The sequence below is a fragment of the Anser brachyrhynchus genome (assembly GCF_964034855.1).
Source record: "Anser brachyrhynchus genome assembly, chromosome: 20".
Classification (NCBI taxonomy): Eukaryota; Metazoa; Chordata; class Aves; order Anseriformes; family Anatidae; genus Anser; species Anser brachyrhynchus.
This window is the reverse complement of record NC_137713.1, coordinates 9,538,803-9,564,858: the sequence shown is the minus strand read 5'-3', so window position 1 is coordinate 9,564,858 and position 26,056 is coordinate 9,538,803. Positions and strand designations below refer to the sequence as shown.

The window sequence follows — 26,056 nt, the reverse complement described above, 5'->3', positions numbered from 1 at the left end:
AAGGGAGGGGGGGACAGGAGACGTTAAATGGATCCTGACTTTGTACCAAAACAGAAAGTAGGAAGGAGAACAGTGCTCAACACCACACACCACAGTCGGGGGAACCGAGCTCCATTTCCTACCGGCTGGCTGCCCTTGCATAGCTCAGGTGCGATGCTCTGCTCTGTCTTCTGACAGGTCTCGGAGGTCCAAATGGCATCCAGGCCACCCAGAAAATGAGCAAAGCACTCGGCAGTTCTTCCATCCCATTTCTGTTCAGGTATGCTGCACCTTCACCTTCTGCTCTCACGTCTGTGAAGCCAAGCTTGGAAAGAAACCCAACAATGGTGCTCCTTGAGCGGAAGGAGCCTCTACACATCGCTACCTGCCTGCTTACCTCTTCCACGTCAAAAACAAAGCCACTGAGGCCTGCCTGGAGGAAGCTCGTTACCTCCAAGTGTCCCCCTGCCTTACCTGGGGAAGAGAGATGCAGACGACGTGCTGCGTGCTTCCCACACAGCAAAGCAAGCGAGGCCCATCCCCAGCACAACCCCAAGCTGGCTCTAGTAAAGAAGTTATCACCAGCTTATTTCTATTTCAAGCAGCAGCCACAGAGGCCTGCTCAGATACAACAACATGGTTTTAAAGAAAAGAAATTAAATCACAGTGCACTGCAGAAGAATTTTACAGACTGTGACACGCCGAGCTACATCTCAACAGCACCCGCAGGAGAAATAAATAACTCCCCACGTGCTGGCTCCGCGCTCTCTGCCTACCAGGCGTCTCTTGCTTTGTATTTCAGTTGCAAACCGAAGTTTAAAGCAGCTTTAGCTGCACGTGAACTACAACTGATGCAGCTGAATCCTCAGTTCAGGTCTGGAGGAGCTCCTTAATAGCACCAAGTTAATTTCCATTACCAGCACCAGGTATCAAAGGGGGCTTCTCCACTCCCAGGATAATCCTGCCAGTGAAGCAGTGCTTCCTAAGTGCCTGCTAAAACGATCCTGAAGGAGGCAGCAATCTCAACGCATTTGTCAGTCTCTGACTCAAGAAGCTTAACGGAGATTACCGGAGTGTTTACAGCTTATCACTAACCAAACTCTAACACCAAGCGAAGTGATTAACTAATGATACACTATAACATACAAGCATTTCTAGGATCTTTCGCTATGTGGAAGCGCCTGTAATAAGAAGCAAATACATTTGCAGCACAAGAAGCTGCAGCTTTGATTGCCTGGATGTCAAAGCGTGTTTCGGAGCACAGCTGATGGCAGTTCCAGGAGCATGCACGCTCCTGTACGCTCCACCCCAAGGTGTGACTGCCTACTGGCACAACCACTTACATTGCTGCACAGCTGCCAGCTCGGGAAGGCTTCAGGAGAATTCAGATGGAACAGCAAGGAGGCAGAGACAGAAGATGAGATTTTTGTCCCAAATTGCTTCATCGCATCCTCAACTTTAAACACAGTACTAATTTCAGTTAGAGGACTTCTGTTAACATCTGTGCCAGTGTTGACAGCAGTAACAGGATGCATTGCAGCAGCCACGTAAGTACACTTACTTGTAAGTACATGATTTAATCCTTCCATACAGGTTTCAAAAATAATTCCTCTTTGTCAAATTAAGTATGGCTTTTTGATACAATTAGAGTTTGCCTGGAGCTCTGGTAGTCCTGATATGAAAGGAATCTCGATACGCATCAGTTCTGGTTTAAGTCTTCCATTTAAAAAAAGAAATTAAAAAAAAAAAAACCTGCCTCTCAAGTTCATCTTCTCATAAATCCCATTAACAACAGATATTCTGAGATAATTACAAGGAACCAGCTCTTTCCTTTCTTCAGTGACTTTTGATATAATACATTGTCATGAGAACTGAATAGCATCACTGCCAGCGCTAGCACCTATAAACACCATTTTAATTTATCTACTGCCCTTCAACTAAATGCTGTCTTAAAAAAAGAGTTTCCTTGCTATTTCTTTTTTTTTTTCCTTAAAAGAAGCATGCTCATAACTGAAATGAACAGCAGAGAAGAAGGAAACAATGACAGAGAGCAGCACTTACACAGTTATAATTTAAAAAAAAAACATAAAAAACATGCTCTCCAAGCCCATGGCAACAACAACATTTCAACAGGGCAAGACAAAAACCAGGAGTTCTGTGAGCACCTGAGCCACAGAACAACGGGGTCTCCTGTGGGTAAGGTCCCTGAGGCTACTGTGGGGCCTGAAACGGGCCGAGCTCGACCTGGACCCCTTTAGAGGATCACAGAGGACCTCTGCAGGTCAGGTTGATGGTTGCCCTTGGTGATCTCGAAGGTCTTTTCCAACCTGGGTGTTTCTAGCCAATTCTCTGCCTACAGCATCGGCACAGCATAATTATTTCTTCAGGAAAGTCAGCAAAAATCCAGCCACAGGGACTGTGCTGGGGATGTCCTAGACAATATTTTTCAGATACGTTTGGGCCATTTGCACGATTCTGTACAGAAGGAACAAGCCATGTCTCTCAGCTGTTACACATAAATGGCACTGAGTCCTTCTGTGGGACCCACAGACACAACCATTCACACAGGTTTTGGATCAGTTCAAACCTCTACTTTCAGAGAACTTGGGTATTTGAAGTCTGCAGTCCCTGATGTCTCCTATTCTAGTAGGAGAAAAGTAAGACCAGTAGTGATGCCACCCGTAAGATTCTCTACATGCTCAGGTATGAGCAGTTTCAGTGGCAAACAAAATTAAACAAAGCTAACACGTGCAGCTAGCAAGGACTTCTGCTGAGCCAAAACGTTCCAATTACATCCCAGAGGTACACATTTTAATTTCAGCTGTTGTTGTAAGATGCTTGTTGTCATCTCCCCATCAATGCAGTTCCAGGGTTGCAGTTCTTTGTCTGTCACGAATTTGCCCTCCACATGGTGATAAATGCCACAGATGCAATTCAGATGCTTTTGATGCGTGGCACATCACAAATACCTTCATCAGAAAAAAAATAAAGAAGTCTTCTTACAATCATTGTAACTCGTGAGGGCAAAACCTACTAAGGAAGGCTTCTCCAGTTAACAGCTTAAATGTCACAATTTTAGCAGCCACACATGTACGCAGTACGGTTCAATTTCCCCCAAAGATGTGGTTCTGATCCTAGGTAGGCAAAGCAGTTCATTTGTCCTAATTCTGAACCAGAGCATGCTAGTCTCCTTCAATCTCAATTAGCTAGCAGGAAATTTATTTAGAAAGCTGACAGGAACTATTTGGGGGATTAATGATCACTGATTTATGAATATTGAGTAGCATTTCAATAATCCAAGCAGAGTAATCACTTGTAGCTGAAGCCAGTTCTCCCAACCATTATAGTCTGTAGCAATCACTCAAAGGCAGTTAAGTGATTCTGATTTATGACCTTAACCTGCAGGGCCCAGTACATTTGCTCTATCAGTGTGTAAATTCTAAAAACGCAATTCCCTGCACCTCTAGAGAGCCAATTTAAGTCAACATTATGCATGAGCTGAGCATGCTTGAATTCTCAGATCTCTTATTTCACTCATTAAATTTGCACTGAACATCTTGCAATTAAAATTTCATATAGATTTTTTCTTATGATTGACATTTGGCCTTGGCAAAATGAGTTTAAATTTTGTTTCTCTAAAGATTTAGAAGGAGATAGATTGATCTAGACATTGTTTTCTGCAAGATGATGATGATGGAGCACTAATGCTTTTATTAGCATTTTGAAAAGCCTCCCTTTTTGCTGGAAGACTCTCTCTAAGTAATAAGTGAGAGCAATTCAGTAACCAAAGCCAAGGCTACAGCTAGTACAGCAGCATCATAAATGCTGCTGCTCAAAGTCTGCATGTGACCCTTTCCTGTTTTCAGGCCAACTTCTTTAACTGGGGTGGAACAAATTGGGCCTTCCAGTACAAACCAATAAGTGCTCATCTGCAAGGGCTGAACAGCCCTTCTATTATGTGATTTGGAAAATAAGCCCAGGACAGCTAAGGAGAGCTGAAAGTACTCAAGTGTTTTCAAGTCCTGATCTGAAATGGTGAACTGTTTGGACTGACTCGAACACTGGATTTGTTGTGCTAACTTCAGGCAGGCACCTCATTTATTTTATCTCATGCTCCATGCCCAGGGCGAGCAGTTCAAAGGAGGAACTACCATCCCCTTCCGTGCCCCCGGGCACGTCGTTTGCAGCAGACCTTCCGTGCAGCGAATGGCTCTGATCACACGCAGACAGCCCCTGCATCGAGGGGTTCACAACATAGAGACGGACAAACAAGTAAGGGAAGAAGAAGAATTTATGCCTGAGTTCACTAATGGCTTAACAGGACTGCAACGTTAATAGCCCATGGACACAGAGTACCACACAGTACAACTGGAGGAAATGCAAAGTCTTTTTGTACCGATTCATCTCCTAACACAATGACACATCAATTTCATACAGGACCTGGTGCAATACCGGCATGTCAATAATAAATAACCACGTGCAGGCTGCGGCAGACATATTAATATTAATGTTTTGTAGCTTAAGCAGCACATCAAGATGAAAACGTTTCAAAAACCTAAGGAGCTGACTAAGGACGCATCCCCTGGGCTGAAAAAATGTGAATATACATACATGATACACACTTAGTTCCACTGGTCCTAGAGGCTATGGAAGTAGTGCAGGAGATAACATTTTAACTGTTACCTAACCTGATGGCCAAAAGATTATTTACACGTCTGTGCTAGTACTTGCAGCTGAAGCAAAACCCAAATGCTTGCATATTGAAAATCCATGTGATGAGAGAAGCTAATTTCCTTCTCATACCACAGGAACATTTAAGACACTTCAAGCTGCCATCCAAGCACAAGGAAGGGTGGGTAATACTAACATCTATCCCACCTCCAGTCCCACCACCCCATCTACCTGAGCACACTATTTGCCTTTTAGCAAATTATCAGCAAAGAAAACAAACAAAAATTTGTCTCAGTATGGGAACAGATCAATAGAGTACCTAATTCTATTATGTAGCTAAAGGAAAAATCCTGTGGACTAGTCCTGGAGAATATTAATCTTGCAGCAGTACCCAAGGCCTGGTTTACTGCAGAATAGTAAAGTCTTTACGGTCACAGCATAATTACACTAACATACCGGTATTTTAATATCATCTCTCTGAAATGAAATTTTGTTTCCATGTCCAGTCAATAATTCTGTCTCATCTCAGTGATGAATAGAGCTTAGTGAGTAATTTGTTATGAATAATTTATTCACTGCATTTCACCTTTCATCTCTCTTTGAACATTTTGTGAAATTCTGCAATGTATTCATTACACAAAATTATTCACAAATATCTCGTGCTTGCAGACCGTGTGTTGACAGTTCACTGAAAATATTCAAACTGATTTGCCACTTGGTTATGCTTACGAGGTGTTGTACCTGCTCCTGCACCGGTTGGGCTCTGTTCAACCTACCTGCATCCCCAGTTGTTCTGACAGCTGGGACTCAAGTTCAGTCTCAGCCATTTAAGCGCAAAATGCACATTATGCATCACTCACCACTCCCATTTCAGGGCCTAGAGAGGACCCAGCAGTGTTTGACACCCACTGTTCTCAGTGCTGTTTCAAGTCTGGACACAAGAATTTAGGCAAGACGGTGGGAGTTATCGCTGCATTACTTTACAGATAGAAACTTTAGAAAACCACTACAACTTTACAAAGTTCAGACAAAGTCTGTAGTAGAAATGGAAACAACCACCTTAAAATACTGTTGGTTTTCCACTCTAACAGATCTAGATAAGCCTGTAAAGCTGGGAGAACCTTCTATGGTGTGTCAATTGAGATAGCTGGCAATTTTCCCAATGAATCATTTTTTGGTAAAAACAAAGACTTTTATCTCGTCCTGAACATAAGAGTTTGTCCTTTTCTTCTGTAAAAAGCAAAAATTTTCCATTGCAAGCTCTAAAGGAATTGGTGCTTTTAGAGTTGGAAAGGCCTGTCTGAAAACCAAACAGAAAACAACTGCCCCAAGCATTTTATTTTACATCACTGTAACAAAACCATTACATTATGGGTCCAGTACTCAAACAAAAAAAAACAACATAGCTTTCTCCCGGAGGCAGCTCACCCCTTGCTAGCCCCCTAGAAGATAAAAAAAAAATAAAAATCTATCACTACAATGCAGATTTTGAGGTGAGATGAGCACTATTGTTCAGACACAGCACCAAACCCACAGGGACAAAAAAATCCTGAAGTACAGGCTCCTGTAGGCAATTTGTCACTAGAAAACAATTCCATTTAATATTACACTACATCATGAGAAACTTACTTTAGTCAGATCAATGCATCAGAATTCCAGGTTCCAAATTAATTACCAATTTTAATTTTTCATACACATTTTTCTGTGAAAATTTAGTTTCATTTCCATTTCTTGCTCCCTCCCAAGAGAAAGAAAACAGTGAAGTGTCCTTCTCATGGCATAGAAAGATTTGTACAAGTCTTTACTTGAGCTGGTGAAGCACAAAAATAGCGACTGTCTCATTTTATAATAACAACAAGTGTTCCATTGTAATACTTCTAAACAAAAGACATTCAAGAGAAGATACCCTGACAAAACTTACGATCACTGGAAAGGCAGGTGACTGATCGATTCTGCTACTGTGCAAGGTAGGGTAAAACGTCCCAGCACAGGGTTCAGGTGCTGACATCAGCATCCACAGTCCTCAGAAGGCTCACACACCACGAGCTGAAGTCAACGCTGTAGGTCTTGGGTGCAGAAGTTCCTGTACCCACCTGCTGCACTCAGATCGCTACGGCCCTAGAGGTACAGCTCAGGCTGTAAGTAAAGGACCACTCAACAACAGATGTAAGACAGCAATACATAGGAAAGCCATGCACGTGAAGAGGCAAAGAAATGAAAAAGAACTAACTTTGCCATCCAAAAAGGAGAGAAAGATCAGGATGTGATCTCTCAGGGAAGACTGCATGAGGGGAGTGGTTAACCACAGGTACGGGCCCCTAGGGAAGCTGAAGGATCTCCACCTCTGGAGATACGGGAAGCTTGCCAAGGCCCTGACCAGCACCACCCAACTGAGGTCAGCCCTGCTTTGTGCAGGGGGTAGGACTGGATCATCTGCAAGGGCCTTTCCAAACAAAATAACTTTATAATTCTACATGGCCTCTTCACAAACAGAAATCAAAACAGTAACAGCAGCAAGGCAGGAGCAGTAGGAGTTCAAAATGCTGTCCTTCTGCTGTAGTGTGGCACCTGTCTTGCACAGAAACTTACTACAGTCTGGTTGAGCTGTCACCACACAAGTCTCGCTGCACATACAAATGGATCCCTGTTGAAACACTCTGTCTTTTGCAAAGCACTTGTTCATATACAGCATTCATACTTATAACAGTTCCAGAGTAACATGGTTCTGCCATTCACACGCAAACAGAACCATAAATTCAGCTGCAAGGAACATAAGAACAACGAACGTGTTGCTGCAGGATCACTTCCTAACAACCACCTCCCAATCCCAGGTCTGCCAGTCTGTGTATGCACGCTGATTCAGGATCAGAACAGGAAAATCTGATGCGGAAATAACAAATTGACACTAGAAAAGAGAAGAATCAGAAGCATTATCAGAACCAAAGGGCTGCAACAAGCAGGCCGTGCCAGAATTTGTGATAAAGGCAGGAATCTTTGGCTGACATTCATGCAAATTGCATCTATGATCTGCTCTCATTACCCTGCACGCCGGACTGTCCATCTCTCGTTGTTGGTTTTTTTGTTAGTAAAAATCTCGGCAGCACTCAGTATGCACAGAAGAGCAAAGCGCTACTACAAAACAGATGGCACAACTGAATATTAAGCAAGCTTGTATGAAGAGCACTGCTTTTCAGAAGAACCCAATTTACAATTAATAGCTTATAGACTGTAAAACTGACTAGCAAAATAAAATGCATCTCAGCTCAGTTATTATCAGGGGGATCTAAAGGAGAGAGCAGTCTGTAGATTATGCAGCTGGTGGAGTCTGCTGTCCTCTCCAGCTGAGGCAAAGTCATGCACCCAAGGTTTTAGCTCTTAACGCGAGTCTGGAGTTAAAACTCTGTGCTCACCTCAATCCCAAGGCATTTTACTACTGCACCCTGCTATTGTGTGGAAAGGAATTAAGCTAGATTTCAACCACTTAGTCTGCTATAACCAAAGCTTTCCATCCACAATATCACACTCCTTTAGGACTGATAAACGGTAAAGACACTCTTGAGGCTACACATCCTGAAGAACAAAGTCCACTTCCCTGAATGCAGAAGGAATCAAAAAAAAACATATATATATATAAAATATATGCTTGTTTTTCTTTTTTGTTTTTCTTTTTTTTTTTTCCCCTTCCACTCCCATCCTTTTCTAACCAGGAAATCTGGTTAGGCATTTTCTTCTGTAGCTCCTGTCTTTACCTTCCTGCCTGCTGCTCTCATAGGCACACACACATATCCTACAACTCCTCCAAAGAAGAGATGAGGAAACCTCTTGTCCACACACACCTACACTGTGGATTAGGAGAAATGCTTTCTCTGACACTGTAGTGAGGGACAGGTATTGCAGCAACAGCAGCAAACAAGATTTCAGTGCTTATTAGTATGTGAATACTGAAGGAGAAAGACTGGAATAGGACCAAATAGTATTTTCCTATATTTCTTAGCAGTTCTATTTGGCTAAGCCCCAAATTCAAGCAATAATACCAAGAACGTAGGAGATGAACTGCACGTCTCCCAGAGCATACCAGATTAAAACATACTCACAGACAACACGCTCATTACGCTCAAGGTTATGGATTTAAACACAGCCCAAGTCACAAGTGATGGATGGTCCCTGGCATCTGGTGGCTGTTTGATAGCACGTATCGAGTGAATTGTCATTGTCGCTCCATGCAGAATGCAGGAGTTCTGCATTCTGCATAACTGGCAGGTACAGCAAGTATTTGGTGATCATCTCAAGCAGTCAGATGAAGGAATAAGTAACCTTAAGGATTTGGTTTCAGAGGCAATAGTTTGAAGCAGAGCCATGAGACTGTAGCAGAAAAAGGAAGACTAGGAAGGCCTTTATTCAATGACTAGGGATATTTAATTTCACACCAGTAATGCCAGTCCAAGATTTCTCTAGAAGTCAAGGTGTTCTGCAGGTGAAATAAAAAGTAAAATTATTCCATGAACACCAGAATAATAAAATCCAATTTCTTACGTGGTTTTCATTTTTCTCTTTCTTCAAGGCTGCTCTCCTAACAAAACTTGAAATCTTTCCCACAGTTTAGATAGTCCTAATTCTCTCTTCATCACTGTCAATTTTCATTAAATTTGACACCACAACCTAGAACCTAGCTTTGTTAAAATCTGTCAGCAGAATCTGAAGCTGTGAGTAGACAGGACATGCATAATACAACGAGGCTGGCTTTCTTCAGAAATCAGTCTTAAGGGTAACCAACATTAAGTGAGATAAAGTGAATTATGCCTGGACTAGAAAAGAGCAACCAAAGACTTCAGAGAATTCCTTCTAGAAACTTGTAATTTGCATATGCAGGGGGGAAGTGTGACCCCCCGCTGCCAACACTTGCTGTGGGTGCAGCACCCTCACTAAAAGGCACTTCGTAATAAAATAGCAGTTGTTAAATAGAAGAGTTAATAAGCTATATGAGGAATTCATCACCCAGAAGGGGAAGGGGAGGTTTAAAAACTTACTGTCAAGCCTTTTCTATGCATTTCTTGCCTAAAACCACAGCGTATACATATTCAGACTGATTCCTGCCCATGACAGGAGAGCCCGTGTTAGTGCACTTCCAGTTCTTCAGCCTACCAGCATTGCACTTCCAGCCACTACAAGCACATTGATCTGAGTGGAAATCAAGAACAGGAACACACTGAAATGAAACAAGAGAAGACATCACGATAGAAGCCTCAATTGCATTTGACTCCAGTTTTGCAATGTTTTGTCCCGCACCCACCACCAAAGCTTACACACCCAGGATGTGAATTACAGCATGAACACTGCAATCAAGACCAGGGGCGCTCTCCCTCACCTGGCTGACGTTACCAGGCCCTCCCTGAACTGGACCGATAATCCCACAGTCGAGCCATGACCCAAGGGACGCCAATTCAGAGCAATCCATCTATTTTGGAGGAGGAGAATTAGGTAGGCAAGTGTCTTGAAACAGTCAACAGCACAACAGGGGAGAAGTAACAGGTAGCCAGGAAGGAAGGCAGGTCACTGGCCTTGCATCGAGCCCTCAGCACCTCGGGGTCACTTTAGTGTCGAAATTCAGAGGCCTGCATCTCTTAAACCTTATACAGACTGAGAACATGGGGGCATCTACGTCAAGCATGTAACAAATAGAGTCTCTCTTCTGAACTGCCATGTCACAAGCTTAAAACAGCTGTAGAGAACAGCCACCAAAACATTAGTGTTAGAAAACCAACACACGTACATGGCCATGTGGTTAGCATACGCTGCTCCCTAACGACATGGATATACCCTGTCCTGCCCATATGGGAAACAGCTCGCCTTGCAAGGCTACCTGGTCAATATACCAAAACTGGGGTGAGGGGGAGAGTTGTTATGATGTGGGGTTGGCTTTTTTGGTTTATTTTTATGGCTCCCATTTCTATTTGCCACTATCTGGCTTTAGACAGTTTGTAGCTAATGGAATTTAGCCAAAAAAACAGCATTCCGTGAAGCCAAATTAAAAGTCCCGATTACAGATAAACAAATTCAATACAGGTTTGCTCTGCCTTCTCAAGTACGGTCAGATGTAAGACAATCCATTTTATGTTACCATGAGTCCCTCTGGAAATATTAGATAACTTCACTAACCAATCAGTGGTTATTTAACTTATGGAAATCCAAGTGTTCAGAATTATGAGCTCTATTTCATATCTGTGTTACAACAACAAGACTTACAGAACTGGAAAGAATAATTCTTTAGCTTCACATGCTTGTGTAATTATCTTAAAAATTGAAATGTCACCAATGATACAATACGGTCATAAGTAATTAACCACCTCATTAAAATCTAGAAATTAAAAGTAATTCATGTTCGGATAAAATTGTCCTTCACAGCTGGATTTTGGTAGTCCATGAACCTAAGCAACAATGGCAATGGAAGAAATTAAGAGACGTCAAATAATTTTCATGGGAGTTTGCAGTCTGAAGCAAATAGGAACAGCAGGATAGAACATGCCATGATGATTAGTGTTCTGCTTAATTGATGTTGAGATGCCATCAGTGAGAGAAGGCAGGTGCCACTTTACTGGGGCACTTCCCAAACGCAGTTTTTAGAAGGAGGGAGCTAAGGAAGACTGGGAGCACAGAAGTTCTTGCAGTACTGGAAAAAACTTTGCCTATTCAGACTATGAACAACTGAAACCTTACAGTGTAAAAAAAATGAGAAAAGAAAGTTTGGGAAGTCCCAGACTTTACAAGAAATAAGTCATATTTTTCTCCTGTTCAGCATTCTGTAGGATAATTATCAAATGAAGAAAAGCAGTAGCAGCTTATTGCATGGCATCAAAGCATTCCCCTATTTAGAGATCACAAGTTGCAGCCTATCAGGGAGAAATTAATGCATTTTACAGTATTCTCAAGCTTTTCAACAAAACACTAGCAATTGAAACTTGTCATTCTGCAGTCACAGAGTAAAGACCTATACAGTCATTACCGACAGTTTCTGTGTGTTCAGAGACAATGATCTGCGACAGGTTAAGACAAATTGCTGCGATAAAAGCAACTGAAAAATATATTGTAGCACAATTCTGAGGTCTGGCATTGCAGGGAGCTCCCATATTTAAGTCAAAGTGCTAGGGAATGATTAATGTCAAAATTTACACGGGTCCTTAAATAAGATTTGTCATCATGAATTCTAAACCTGAGATTAATGGGAGAACTTAAGTTTAGTTGCAGTGTAATATTCTGTAGTTGAAAAAGGCTCCGTGTGTTGCATAAGGAATAGGTGTCAGTGGCAACGTGCGCACACTACTAGAGGAATCAAGAGAAACCACACGTTGTATCGGGGCCGACAAACTGAGGTCACAATGGTACAAAGAACTCACCGCACCTTTACTCCAGGTCTTAAAAGGAGTTAAGCACTTGAAGCAAGTTGGTCCCGAGTGAGTGCACCTGAGCACACCCTCACCTCTACGCACTGACACGGGCAACACTGATGTCAAGGGCCTTTAACCATGAGTATATGATATCGCCTCAAGAGATGACTTCCTGACCTGGGTTTTGCCAGAGGCCTCTGCTGACGGAGCACAGCAGGACTAGATGCAGCAGCCTCGACCTCGCCAACATGCAGAGCTTTCACAGACCATCAGCCGCAGACAAGCTCTTCCCCTTCAGATATGTCCTGTTAGGAAGGGCTGGCAGAAGATGTGCATCTGGCTTTTGCAGATGTTGTGTATTTGTTCGATGTCAACTTCCTCCAGAACACCAGACTGACAGTCCCAGCAATCTCCCACACTCCCCGCCGTCTTTGAAGGGAGAGGACAGGTAATTGACACACAATACTGAACCAGTTATTCGGTTGTACATGGTTATATTATATTTTGGTTATAATATATTATAATATATAAAATATATATTATATTTCGGTTATATTTCTATAGCTGTTATTTAGTTTTATTTTGAAAGGGCAGCCCTGATCATGTGTAATTTTATGAATAGTACCCTGTGATATGGATTTTTTTTTAAAAAAATAACTTCACTGGAAGAATCGTGTTCTTTTTAATTTTTGAGGTTTTATGACAATTTCTACAGAACTGTATTAACCATTCAATAGGTAACAGCAGTACAACTGCCTGATCTGACTACCCAAAGGGGAATGAATTTTTGCATCCACCGAAAACCAGACACAAGGAGTCTGAAACCTCAGTGCCCATCTCAAAAGACCAAGACCTCGTCACTCCGCGCAGGCTATTTCACAAGCCGTTCTGAGACAAGCAGACAATGGATCGTTAATCTCTGATTACATTCCAAGACACATTTTAATGCAGCCTGCATGGTTACAGGAAGGCGTTGCAGCTGGCTCGCTGTTCGCCCACCCACTGAAGCTGACTGAAGCCTTGGCTTGCTCCCTCGCCTTCCCCACCGACCAGCACAAGCTGAAAGGCGGCTGCAGAGCAGCCGGAGCCAGCCCCCAGCAGGCTTGTTCGGAGTGCAGAGCGCGGGGCTGCTCTTCGGTTCAGACTTGTCCCAGTTAGGACTGGATATTTCTCGAACTTCCAAACTACTTCGCTAAGTTTCTGTCTGCTTATTTTTAATCACCGCCATAATTTCAATCTTCTCCACCTACTGTGAACAATGAATCAAGAAGAAGAGCTACATAGTCAGTGAAGACTTCATTATTACTTTTTTTTTTTTTTTTTTCTGATTTGGAATGTCCTTAGCTTGGAATGTCCTCAGCTATGCTGAGCAATGTTCTTTGGCCAGTAAATAATGCCGCCTGCTGAGCCAAGGATATGCCCAGAATGAATGTGTGCTGCTAGGTGATTCCAAAAGACCCTTCTTTTACTTTTTTGTTCTGTCCTTTTTTCTTGAGCAGAATTTGCAGGAGCCTTGTTTTATTTCTAGGAGCAGAGAATACATGGACCACACATGGATTTGTATAACCATGACTGAATAAGCTAATTAACCCAGTTTTTATACTAGCAGCCAGCACTGTAGGCATGTGCAAGCACGAAAGGAGCTGCACACAGAAAGAAATCCCAGACTTGCTGGTGCTTTCTCCCTTCAAGCTCCTGCACTGTTCCAAACTCCTTGGGGCCAAAAAAAAACACAGAAGGGAAGCATTAGTACTTAAACATTAGACTTCTCATGTGTCTGGTTCACCTTGTTATTAAAAAAAAAAAAAAAGACTCACCTTTTTTTTACGCCCATCGTCTTTTCACAGATTTAGATGATTTAGAGTCACTTCCCCTCTGGAAATTGTCTGGACAAAGCAGGGTGACCCCCAGCAGCCTGCTCAGGACCATCTCCTGTTGGGTGTCAAATATCTCCACTGATGGAGACTCCATAACCTCTCTGAGCAACCTGTGCGAGCATTTCATCACCCTTACAGTAAAATAGTTCCTTTTTTCTTATGATTAAATGGAATTAGCTGTATTTCAATTTGTGCCCACTGAAGACCCAGTTTGTCTACCTTGATCAAGCCTCCCTTTTTAAATGACTTTTCTTTAAACTAAATATCCCTGGGGTCATTATCTGTAACAAAGGGGATGGAAACAAGCCGCATTAAGATTTATGTATCCGCATCACACCAGCCTGCACAGCTCAGCGATCAAACAGGCTGTGCACCCTGAAAGCAGGCAGCCCTGGAGAGTTTGTCTTGCCCCTCAGCAGTCTTCAAGAGGTATTTGCTTCTAAAGGACTTTGTCTCCCTAGCTGCTCTTGAGCAGTTCCGATCAATGTTGTTCCTTAGTCAAGCCAGAGCCATTTATTATTTGTCCTAATGGCCAAAGAGATGTTTAATTTCATTATCTCTTTATGGGTTGCTTGGTGCAGAGATGAGTTAAGTGGATTACAAATGCCACCTGTTTTCCAGGGCAATTTTAGAAGCAGATTAAGAGGGAAAAGAAAATGCAGAATGATATTGAAAGTGACCCTATACATGTTGCTGAACTCGACATCAGGACTTTTCACGTAGAAAAGTTTTGTAATGATTCGATTCTTCTGTCAACACCAGGCATAAGCAGCACTGGAGTATTAACTCTGCAGTTCTGTACTCACCAAGAAAAGTGAGAGTAACATCTAATAGGCTCTCTGACTACAGACTCTGGCAAAGCTATGCTGATTCTGCAAGGAACAGGAAGTTCAGAAATGCAAGCTGAAACGATTACTGCATATACTAAGAATATAAACACATAAATTAAAAACCAGCCACCCCAGATGTGTTAGTTACATGAAACAAACTCTAAGCATGGTACATCTTTCTACTTTACCAAAGGCAAGACCCTCATTTTCTTCAATTTTCTCCCCATGTGGAAGCTCGTCTTGTTTTTATCTGTTCTTTTTCTATTGTTAATAGCTACAGACCAGCCATGGCAGCAGAGGAAAGAAGAAAAATAATTTTAAATGAACACTTCCATTTTGTTAGGCGGAGCCTCCCTCCCTGAATGAGTTACAAAAGAAGAAAAGAAAGATCTGAGACTCGTAATAAATTCACATTCCCAAGTGACACCAGGAAAATAATTTCTTATTTTACACTAAAAGTCATTGAGGTTCACCATGCTCATGAGGGCTATGAACTGCAACGATTCAAGGGACAAAGGAACAAGGCCATGTACGCACAGACATCCCTCAAACATGCTGCACAAGACTCTCTGTAAGGCCTCAGATCTCCCCGCTCCCCGCCAAGCTTTTCTTTATCACCATCTGCCTTTCCTCTATTAACTAATTTTTTATTCTGGAGATTATAGGGCTGTTCTACTTTTAAATAACAAAATGGACATTTCACGGTGGTTTAAAACACAGTAAGATTGTTTTTCCTTTTGGGGAAAAAAAACAAATGCACTTCAGCAACATTGTGTGAGAGGAAGGTATACAAGCAATAGGTTACACAGTCAGAGCTCTAAGTTGGGCAATCACTTTTTAAGTTTTTCTAATATTAAAACAGAAATAATATAATCCCCATATCATGCATGAACAGAGAAATCCAGACTTCTACGATATGCCCAGGTAACAGGTAACAGCTGCATAACTCTGCTTCTTCTAAATACATTTTTAATGTTTTCACACAAGGGATGGGGTTATTGATATTGTCTTCCATCCAGTTCAGTATGCTTCAGATATAAACAAGACTGAAATCTGCCAAATGAGAGCACTATAGTCTACTTTTCCCATAATTAATTTCTTCATCAAGTTCTTTTAAAAAAGGCCATCCCAAAACCTTGATGCCATTAAGAAATCATTTTGAAGCTCACTCTTCCATACTGTTCCACGGCACCGCTCACGGAGACCCCTCCAAGTGACTGCCACTCCTGTGCACATCCTCGGTTACGGACAGAAGCCCTGGAACAGTTTAGCAGTGAGCGTGACATTATGACAAAACATTCCCAAGCAGATCTGTAGCAGTTTGATGACCAAAATTAAGAGCACAGCATGGACCTCTCTGACCAGTGGCAGGTCTCATCACAACCACACCTGTGATGTAACAGCGAGCAGCGCAGGCTAATCACATGCCATGGGGAAAGACAGGCACCCCCAGGGGCGATCGAAACCCCGTGCCAGAAGCCCCGATAGGGTGTTCCTCTGTGGGACCCCACGGCACCTCTTCTCCCCCAGCTGCTGGGGGACCAGAGCTCTCCACACGCTGGCAGCAGCCAGGGAAGACTGGACAGCCCCTAAGCTGTGCACCTCACAGGGAGATGGGGGGCAGACAAAGAAAGATGGGTTCAGGCTTTTTTGTTTCGGTTTCCGTTTGGTTGGTTTTTCTGTTTGTTTTCCTAGACAAATGGATTTAAAATTAGAACAGAGCAAAGAGCTGAAACCAATTTGTCAAGCAAGTGCTCAAAGCTTCTGAGAAAGAAGGCAGGCCCTAGGCATGTCTGAATGCAAGCATGCAGTCAGAGCTGAGCCGATTTTCATGGCAGGTCTTATGCCACTTGCACCCAGCTCTACTGCTAAGTACAGAAATGCAGAAGTCAGGGAACATTGCACCAGGCTGGTACACAGCCATCCCAGCTCAAGAGTCCCAAGAGGCAATTATTTACAATTCATGGCAAAATATTTGACATTTGCTTTCCAGGCACGGCCAGGAGGCACTTGGAGATTCCCCTCAGGTTCACAACAGGGACAAGCGGCTGCCAAGGAATGGCCAACAGCAGCTCCCTGTTCTCAGGAGGAATTCACAGCACTCCGCACCACGCTTCAGACTACAATCGCCCTGTAATACCTCTCACTTGGCAAGGACAGGACAGACTCTGCTCCCCCTACAGCCCAGGCAGCTTCTCCCCGCAGGTCCCCAGCCTGGCAGCTGTCTTCTGTTCGGAGAGAACAGGAACTGGAGCTGGTGTGCACATACGTGGCGTGCAAAGCTCCTGTCCTCCTAAGTATGTACCAGCTATTCACGGACAAGAAGAGCCAGGTAAGCATCCAAATACCTATTGCTCAGGCAACTATAACCATTATTTATAAAGGCTTTTTGTGTTTGTTTGTTTTGCAATATCACAGAATAGTAAAGCACATTGTTTTTTCTCTCTCTCCCCTTCATCGAAACCATTCCTTTCAAATGCACTTTCCAACTACAAGGCCATTCTTCTTGAAAGGGACAAAAAGAAACTCCCCACAGAGAACCATATGATCTATTTAAGTAATACTTTCAAAAGATACTGGCTTTTAAATTATCAGCTCAAAATTGTGGCATAAATAAAATACCAACAATGGAAAACCATGTGTAAATCTTGCTGTTATGCAGACAGTTGGAGCAGAAAGTACACAAAGAAACTACAGTACATCTCCCATAATTTGATCTTTGTGGGTTCGACAGACATTCACAAACAGTTAACTTGGAATAAACAGCCTTCCCTCCACGAAAAGTGTCTCCCCGTGAGTAAGGCATTCTGGAAAAGTTCTCAGGACTCTAATGATAAAGGTAAATATTCCCCAGCATGAGTCTGTTCAGTTATGTGTGGTGGTTTCCCAGGTCCCCCGCAGTCAGCAGGAGTTTTGCCGGTGACTTTGATGGAGCCAGGTACCACCTCTGGGCTTAGTGCTCGGAGACGAGCTCGTTCACCGCAGCACAACGCAGTCAGTATTCACCCAGAAGGGCAGCAGGAAACTCACACTGTAGCTCAGATGAACCTAGGCAATGATCATATTTTAAGCAAGTATGATTCATGCAGGAGTATCTGATTAGCTTCCCTCTCCACTATTGGTTTTAGAATAAAAAGATGGCTCAATTATTCTAAAGGTGCAATTTTCCATTCCTCACAAATCCATAGTCCCACTGAGCACAAGGAAGGCAAGATGGGTCCTTTGAATACTGTGGCATTGAGGTTAATGGGAGATTTAAATGCACAAGAAATGCAGGATCTGGTCATAAGAGTATTTGAAAGAGAATTATAATAGTCATAAAAATGAAAGGATATTTATTCAGAAATGCTTCAGTATCTCATAAGTTATTTCTTTTCCAGACTCTTTTCTCAGCTGGCTCACTGCAGCTCCTGCTCTCCTTAATCTTTCCTTTCTAATTCTTCTTTTAAATATTTATAAAAAATTTGCACAGATGGGGAAAAAGCTGAAGATCTGAAACAAAATTAATTTAATAAGGGAAGGACTAGAAGCCCATTATTGGTTTAGGCAGCCTCTTTTCATGCTGTATATTGTAACTAGGAATAATTAATTTGAAAGTCCTTGATCTTTGGGAGCTTTTTCATTAATATTATTATTAATAATAATAGCAATTCACATTCACTCTCTCCATTTCCCTTTCCTGCCTGTAAGTACTTCAGTGCCTCCAGGCACCCACACGCTGCCACAACACAGGGGCTGGATATAAAAGCTCCAGCTCTCTTAGATGTGCAACAAAGGGCTGCGGCGCAGGCAGGCAGCTGCAAGAGCCCTGCACGCAGCGAGAGCAGGGCCACTTCTACCCGCACACACCTGACGGCCAGGCTGGGGCAGCCCCAGCGCGCGGGGCAGGGCTGGGGCATGAGGACCTCATGTCGGAGGGGTGCCTGGTGCTCCAGCACCTTTCTCACTTCACATGCCTACGCTACAGCCACAGCCTGAAAGCTGGGAGAAAGCACAGTGCTGCCGTGTGGATGCACGTGGTGCCGGCACCCGCATCCCGTGTGTGCATCCCGTACGTGGATCCCATGTGTGAATCCCGTGCTGTCAGCCTGGCCTCAGCAGATGGGGCCTAGAGCTGAGGATGGCAATTTGCCTTCAGGGCAAACCAACAGGTCTTGACTTCGGTCTCAGCAACCAAACAAAACACTTGGCCATGCTCTAACAACATGCTCAATCTACGCAGGTTTTGGTGTAAGTTTGGGTTGTGATTTTTTTTTGGTGTGTTGTTGTTTTACTCACTGTTTACATGATGACAACAGTTACCTACGCCAGAAGACAGAGCCCCCTGACATTATATATGTACCTGCTGTTGGTAAGATACAAACCCGATACAAACCATTTCCAAAGGCAGCTAAGGAGGATAAATGGTGGAGCAGACGGCCACAGCGCTCTGGATCAGCCATGCTCAGGGCAGCTCCAGAAACAAAAGCTGTGACTTCTGACCCCAGGGATAACGCACTCCACACCGCACCGCACGGCCTGCTTTCACCATCCAGGCTAAAGTCTCAGGGGCTGCCTCGCAATGTCTCATCAACTACTTAATGCCACTGCGCCCTATTCATGACTACAGCTTCTTGGTCTTTATTCCTGTAACATGAACAAACAGCTTTCTCTTACCTTCCTTTCCAATGGCCTTGTGGTCTTGTATATCCTACTCACATAACTTCTAACACTGCCAGGACACAGCAAGGCTATTCTTCTCCCTCCAGAAGTTTGCTACGCCCGTTTACAGTTTCAAGGTTTGGGGATCTGTGACTTTCTGGATGCCTGCCCCAGCAAACCAAAGCAAGAACCTGAGAGGCCCTCAGGTATCAGCGATGACAGTAACACGGAGCGGCGACAAACCTCACACCACGTGCAAAAACCTGCCCATGATTCAATTCATCCATGGTGCGTCACAATCTCATACAGGAGCAGAAGCAAAGAAAACACAAGGCCTCCATTTCTCTTTGGGTTGAAGCCAAGCCACGAGCGAGCCCCAGCGGCTGGCGCATCGGGCTGCCTGGCAGAGCCTGCAGCTGGGCTGGCACCTTGCGGCAGCCCCTGGATGCATCCCGGCACGCAGCTGCCGACTGACCACCTGGGGGTCTCCTCAGTGCCACACGCAGGGGCTTTTAACTCCTCTTTTCTGTGCGACACTACCTGCTTGTCTGCCCAATGAACACGCTCTCCCCAAGTTCCTTCAGAGCTGCTCTCTTCCCAAGTTCCCGGAGCTGCTCTCTTCCCAACTTTAAGGGCAGGAACAAAATCTACATGTCACTTCCAAACTGGATTCCTCCGAGGAAAGAATTCCAAACCGTTTGCCACACAATGGCTTTTTTTTCCCCCTTATTCATCTGCAAAATAAGTCCCGTATCTAGAAAATACAAAAGGACCATACAGACAAATAATCCCCTCTGTTTTCAGTCTAAACCATTACATGTCAACACTAATTAGTGAGACCACAAACCTCTGTTTTAAGAAAGGCTGCACTAAATGTTGCTTGAGAGCTCAGTCTCAGCAGTTACCTTCCTAAACTGAAGGATCACAAGGCCAGCTAAGCCTCTTTCAATTTAAAAAGTAATTTGTCCAAAGGCTGAAATTGAAATTATGTAATTATTTTGTACTAAATAGTACATGGCTACAGATGTAACCGAGTCTTGGAAGCTACGGAGGCACAATGGAGGACACGTAGAACATCCCGGTGAATCAGGACGGCCCACCTCTAACTAGTTTTATCCAAATTCTGAAGACAGTATAAAACAAGGATCGATCATTCCTACAATTTCAGAATGCAAATATTGAAAAGTGTATTTGTTTTTGTTTGACTTTGTTTTTTTCTGATGTATAATTCCCAAACCAGATGAGACATCTCTAGCATTATAGCCTCGATTTGAATAGTGGAGACAAAGCAAGGCAAATTGTTCTCCAACACACACATGCAGGCACACATGTCTCAAAGGAGATGGAGGAGACAAAGGTCTTGGTCTCCACCAAGGGGAATTCTGAAAGGGGAAAAAACAGCAGCAAAACCACGGTTTGGAGCCAAGAAGACAGCTAAGTGATGGCCAGGACTTCTGTCTCCTGAGAGAGCACACAAACCTCTCAGCACAACAAAAACAAGGCATTCACTTGGTCTACCTTTTGGTGCCTACATCAGTACTAAAGCCCTGGCTAATCCCCCTTGGTAGGAAATCACCAGCAGTTAATTGCACAAGTCCAAGCAAGCTGTTCATGGCTTCTGTAAGCTTACAGAGAGAAGTAGGTACGTCCAGAGGGAAATTTACCACCTCTTAAGCAACGGGTCTAAAACTCTCCAGGGACTCTGAAGGGGACCCCCTTACCTCCACTGGCTGTAGAAAAGCTCAATTCCCATTCGTGAAGTGGAGCTAAAAGCACTTCAGCATCTCACAGTGTTTTCAGGAAAAGCACAAAGTTGTGCAGCATCCAGGCAGTAACTGTAGAAGGGAAGGTAAGTATGCCCTAGACAGTTGATACGAGCTGGCTTTGCAGTGCTCAATTTGTTTGCCCTCCAGACAGCTGAAGCAAGTAAGTAATGCACATGCGCTCTTCACACCACTCTAAGCCTACCATCTACACTGACAAAAAAGAACTGAAAAAAATATCATAGAATACAGGAACTTGGAATAAACATCATGATCCCCGAGTGCAGCTGAGAGCTGACAACGCATCTAAAGAGGGATCAAAACCCACCAAAAAGGCACCGCGCTGCCTGGAAATTCCCACGTTGGCCAACGGCCATGGTCACCTCGCTGCCCACTCTGCAGCTTCCACCCGTACACAGCAGGTCAGGGATTTCTGTCTTTTTCACAAGGAGCTTTGGGCCTTGTACATGGGAAGTGTTATACACAGAATGCAATTATTAAATGGAACCAAGCTGCTCTTTGCTTTATATTAACAGACATTTGTATTACACGAATAATTTCAGAATAGATATAACACTTCTTTGCAGGAACTCCTAACGTTTTATCCAGACGACCCTACCTGTTTTAATGCAAGTAATATGTTTGATACCAGCCAGCATCGTCAAATTCATACTGCCAAAACACACACACGCTACCTCAGCATCTGTACAGAAGTAGAATTACTGTACACTATTTCAGTAAGTTTTAATGGATCTTGAAAAAAAAAAACGTGGGTTTTACCAAAAACGAAATTTCACCCCAATTCTAAGCAATAATATGTGCAGGGGAGAAGAAATTCTCAGGAAGTGTTTTTATGTAACAGAACATGAACATTTAAAATTTGCCAGACAGCTGCAAAATGCATTTAAATAAAAGCAAAGGCGTCAAACAATTGCAACAAAGCCTTCCAGCTCTGCTTCGGAATGAGGCTGTTTCAACATAGTTTCTAATTTCAACAATACTTTTTTCTTGTTTGTTTTGGTCACTTTATTATTGTTATTATGCCTTGAGGCAGGATTTTCTTCCAGAACAAACATTCTGTGGGTATTTTCTCAAGATGCAACCTTTAGACTTATTGATTATTCTCCTTCATAAATGTTTATGCTCTGACTCCCATTACATTTTAATTTTTGTCAAGTGCTAAACAATTTATTCCAAAAAAAAAAAATAATAATAATAACGTACTGCATTTCATCACCCTGCTTTTATCCATCAGAAATTAAGAGAAAAATATTGTAAAGCCCACTGTGCTTAACCTCTCTCTCTAATTAGGAACTACATACTATCGTCTTTTTCTTCTGAAGTCAAAGGAAAAAATACGTTCAGTGTTGAACGCAACTCTCCAAGCTGATCTTTCACTCAAGTTTTCCAAATTTTAATTAAATGAAAACAATTTGGAGAAAAGGTTGAGTAGGTGGTGTGCCATTTCTTTTTCCCTGGTAAAGATAAACTCGTAACAGAGCAGAGTTTAGTCCAGTGCAGAAGAAAGCCAGAGCCGGTTCCCTTCCTGCATCCAGCCAGAGCCACGAGGTGAAAACAACAATCTGCACTGCCTGTCGGCAGACCCCCGAGCTGTCCCCTGGGGGCTGGATGCAGCTCACAGCTTTTAGCTTCAGACCACCACTATGAAGTGGGGAAGATTACAAACCAGATGAAAATGCTCCTGACTAGTGTAATCTTGCAGCCAGCTGTTAAAGCTGGCCACCAGCTTTACTGACGTGCATTTGTGCAAAGCCTTGGGTGAATTCCTGTGTTCCCATCCCACCTCAAACATGTCCCAGGCTAGTGCTGAGCAGGTGTCACTGCAGACAGGACACAGGCTTCAGTGATACGGGGAGCTCACCAAGTCCCCTGCCGGAGGTGACTGTACTCCCAGCCTATGAGAGCAGTCGTCAATTTAACCAGGATTTAAAAATAAATAAATACATTACATGAGTTCTTGCTTAAGAAAGCTAGAAGAACTTGGATGAAATTATATTCTAGCAGCCAAGATGGTGCCATCAACCTGCTCTGAGATGCAGTCATGTTGTTGGGTTTTGCCCTCAAAATAAAGCAGGAAGGAAAAGTGCTGCCACTCTGATGTTATTAAAGGAACTCACAGCCCATCATGAAGAAAATCAGGGCTTTATACCCAACTCCACTAGCTCTCATGAGGCTCCTTGGCAGGTGAAGTTATGGTCTGAAGAGTCTTCAGCTCCCTGCTTGTGAGAAGCCACACCTCCCAGAGGTCGCACCTGACACAGCTGCTCTTATGGAACTGTATCAGTAGATGGGAACAAAGCAGTAAACCCACAAATATTGATCGTCACATTCTTATATAGTATAAAACACAAATGAAACAAATAAAAACATCCAGGAGAAAGACAGATTTGTGAAACAAAAATGAATTTCTTGTCTCTCTCCTACATAGCTGTGAAAAAGCCATGCGTCCCAGTCATAAAACACCCTGCCCTAAAACAACAACTGCAGACTTTTGCTTACAAAGAAGAAATCCTGCAGGATAGGAATTCACATTCATTCATTCTATTTGTCCTCCCACCCACGGAAGAAATAAGTACTTTGCATTACCGCCCAGAGCTGTGGTACTATTTGGAACTCAGGTCCAACAGGACCCCGATCAGATGATCGGCATCAGTCGGGCACAGTCCTGGCCTGCTCCAGGCTGGGAGAATCAGAAAGAGATTTATACAGATACAGGAGGTGGCACCCTGCTTAAGATTGCCGCATACTAGGACATGCTGTACTTCCACTGATTCCCCTTTTTGCAGAGGAGGTACATAACCTCCATAGCACTTAACAGAACTAGATGGCGATGTCTTTTTTTCAGACTTCACGCACATAAACGGACCTTCAGAGAGCCCTATCAAGTTTCAAATGGCAGCATCATCCTCTACTTCCAACCTGAAAATCACAGGGTAAACGTTGCTGAGTCAAACCAAACTTCAGAAAAGATATGCTACCTGACGTGACTGCATAGGAGATCTTGTGCTTTTGAGCTCCTACCGGTGTGAAACATTGCTACAGTAAAAATCATCATCACTCTGATGACCAATAATCATCCATTTACTTTAGGTGTAATCCTCCCTCTCTTTGATGGCTGAAACCAAAAACCACTTTAACTGCCTCATTTCAAATGACTCACCTGTTTCACTAAAACACTCGGTTTTAAACACTGATGTACACTTCACTCATGGAATCGATGCGCCAGGGTTACTGCAGGACAGCCAAAACCTGTTTTTCCAAGCAACCTCTGTAACAGGAAAAGTCAGCTAAAAAAAGAATATTTGCTACAGCTAAATCATATCCTTAACTCAGTGCAAATATATTCTCGTATTTTAAATGCAATGAGAAACTAAATAAGTGGTGGCAAAGCAAAGCCACAACGGCAACGTTTGACTCCTTCAAGCATTTAGAAGTTTATCATTAGTTAATGTGAGGGTTTTTTTGCACACAGACAGTTTTACTTTGTGTATCTTGTTGCATAAAATGATCATTAACAAGATACATTACATAATTATTCTGTTCTGCTCTACTTCTGAGCAGGCTCTCAGCTATAAATCTCACACATTCTGCACTGTGAGCAAAGGCTTCTGACAGAATCCCATGACCATGACGAACAGAATATGGGGAGATAGTGTCACTCCATTTGAGGAACTGACTGGTATCACCGTCAGCATAATAGTCCCAGATCTGCAGCAGAAGAGAACAACATTGATTGTCAACATCAAAAGGGTCAAGATAAATTAAATATTTATGGCTCTGGGCTGTGCTGACAGCACTTGATGTGTTCTCAAAGCTGATACATTTCTTCTGAAAGTTGGCCCACTAAATCTGTAGTGCTTTCTGACATTTACGTATTTATTTCCTGTGCTACTGACAGCTTGCACTGCAATGGACCAGCACTGCGCTTCAGTTCTCCAGGAGGGCTCAGCTGAAAACCCTTCACTTTCCCGTTTTCCTCAGCTACCACCATGCATTTCTTTTCAGACGGGAGAATATACAATATTAGCTTCAAGAAAAAGAAAGTAAAACACCAATAATTACACAAAAAAGAAGTGGCCGTTTATATTACATGTAGTTTTTGTGTCTATTTTTTTCCAAAGTGGCTGAAAATTGGTGAAAAAAATCAAATTCAGGGTTGGGTCTTTGTTTTGTTTTCCCCCTAACTAGAAAAACACTAATTTCAATAAGACTATTCCTGTGTTCAAGGCTAAGTTTGTGTGTTCCCACAGACTGCAAGCGTGGTCACATCAATCCAATATCTAATAGGTGCCATGAATGGAATGACTGAAGTAGCATTTAGGCAACAGAAAACCAGGAACATAACAAAATGCCAGCAAAAACGATATGATGGAGACCAGCTCTTACAAACCCGATTCTGCCTTCCAGTAGATTTCAGGTTAGGTTAATAGCACAAATTTCTTAGATTTAGGTAAGACCTCAAAGTTAGCACCTGAGAATGCAGTGTGACTGCAGTGCACATTAAATGGATTAAAAATATCTACCTAGCTTGAAAACACAGACATTAACAGGGACTCGTCATCTGAGGCTCAATTACTGGCAAGTTCCCAAAGGGATTGGGCTGAAACTCTTTACAAAGAAATGCTTCCATCAATAAGGAAAAGTAACTAAAGCAAAGCTAACAAAGCAAATTGGTATTGCAGATACCTGCAGACTGAAAAATGAGGAAAAGATGAGAGCACTGAAAAAGGAATCAGAGCCGCTTGGGAAACAGGACCCATTTGAAAAAAATTCATTTTAAATCAAAACTCACAAAATTGTTCATCTGGGAAAAGTCTTAAAAATTCAGAATGGAAATGTCTAAGTACCATCCGAGCCTTTCCTCCTACTGAGATCTAAGACACGCAGACAGA

General features: G+C 42.9%; 1 protein-coding gene across 3 annotated transcripts in view; it reads right to left on the bottom strand.

Moving 5' to 3' along the window:
* The window catches only part of LOC308180671 (uncharacterized protein), a 463,846-nt gene that overhangs the window by 349,825 nt on the left and 87,965 nt on the right, over positions 1-26,056 (bottom strand). The window lies entirely within an intron of this gene.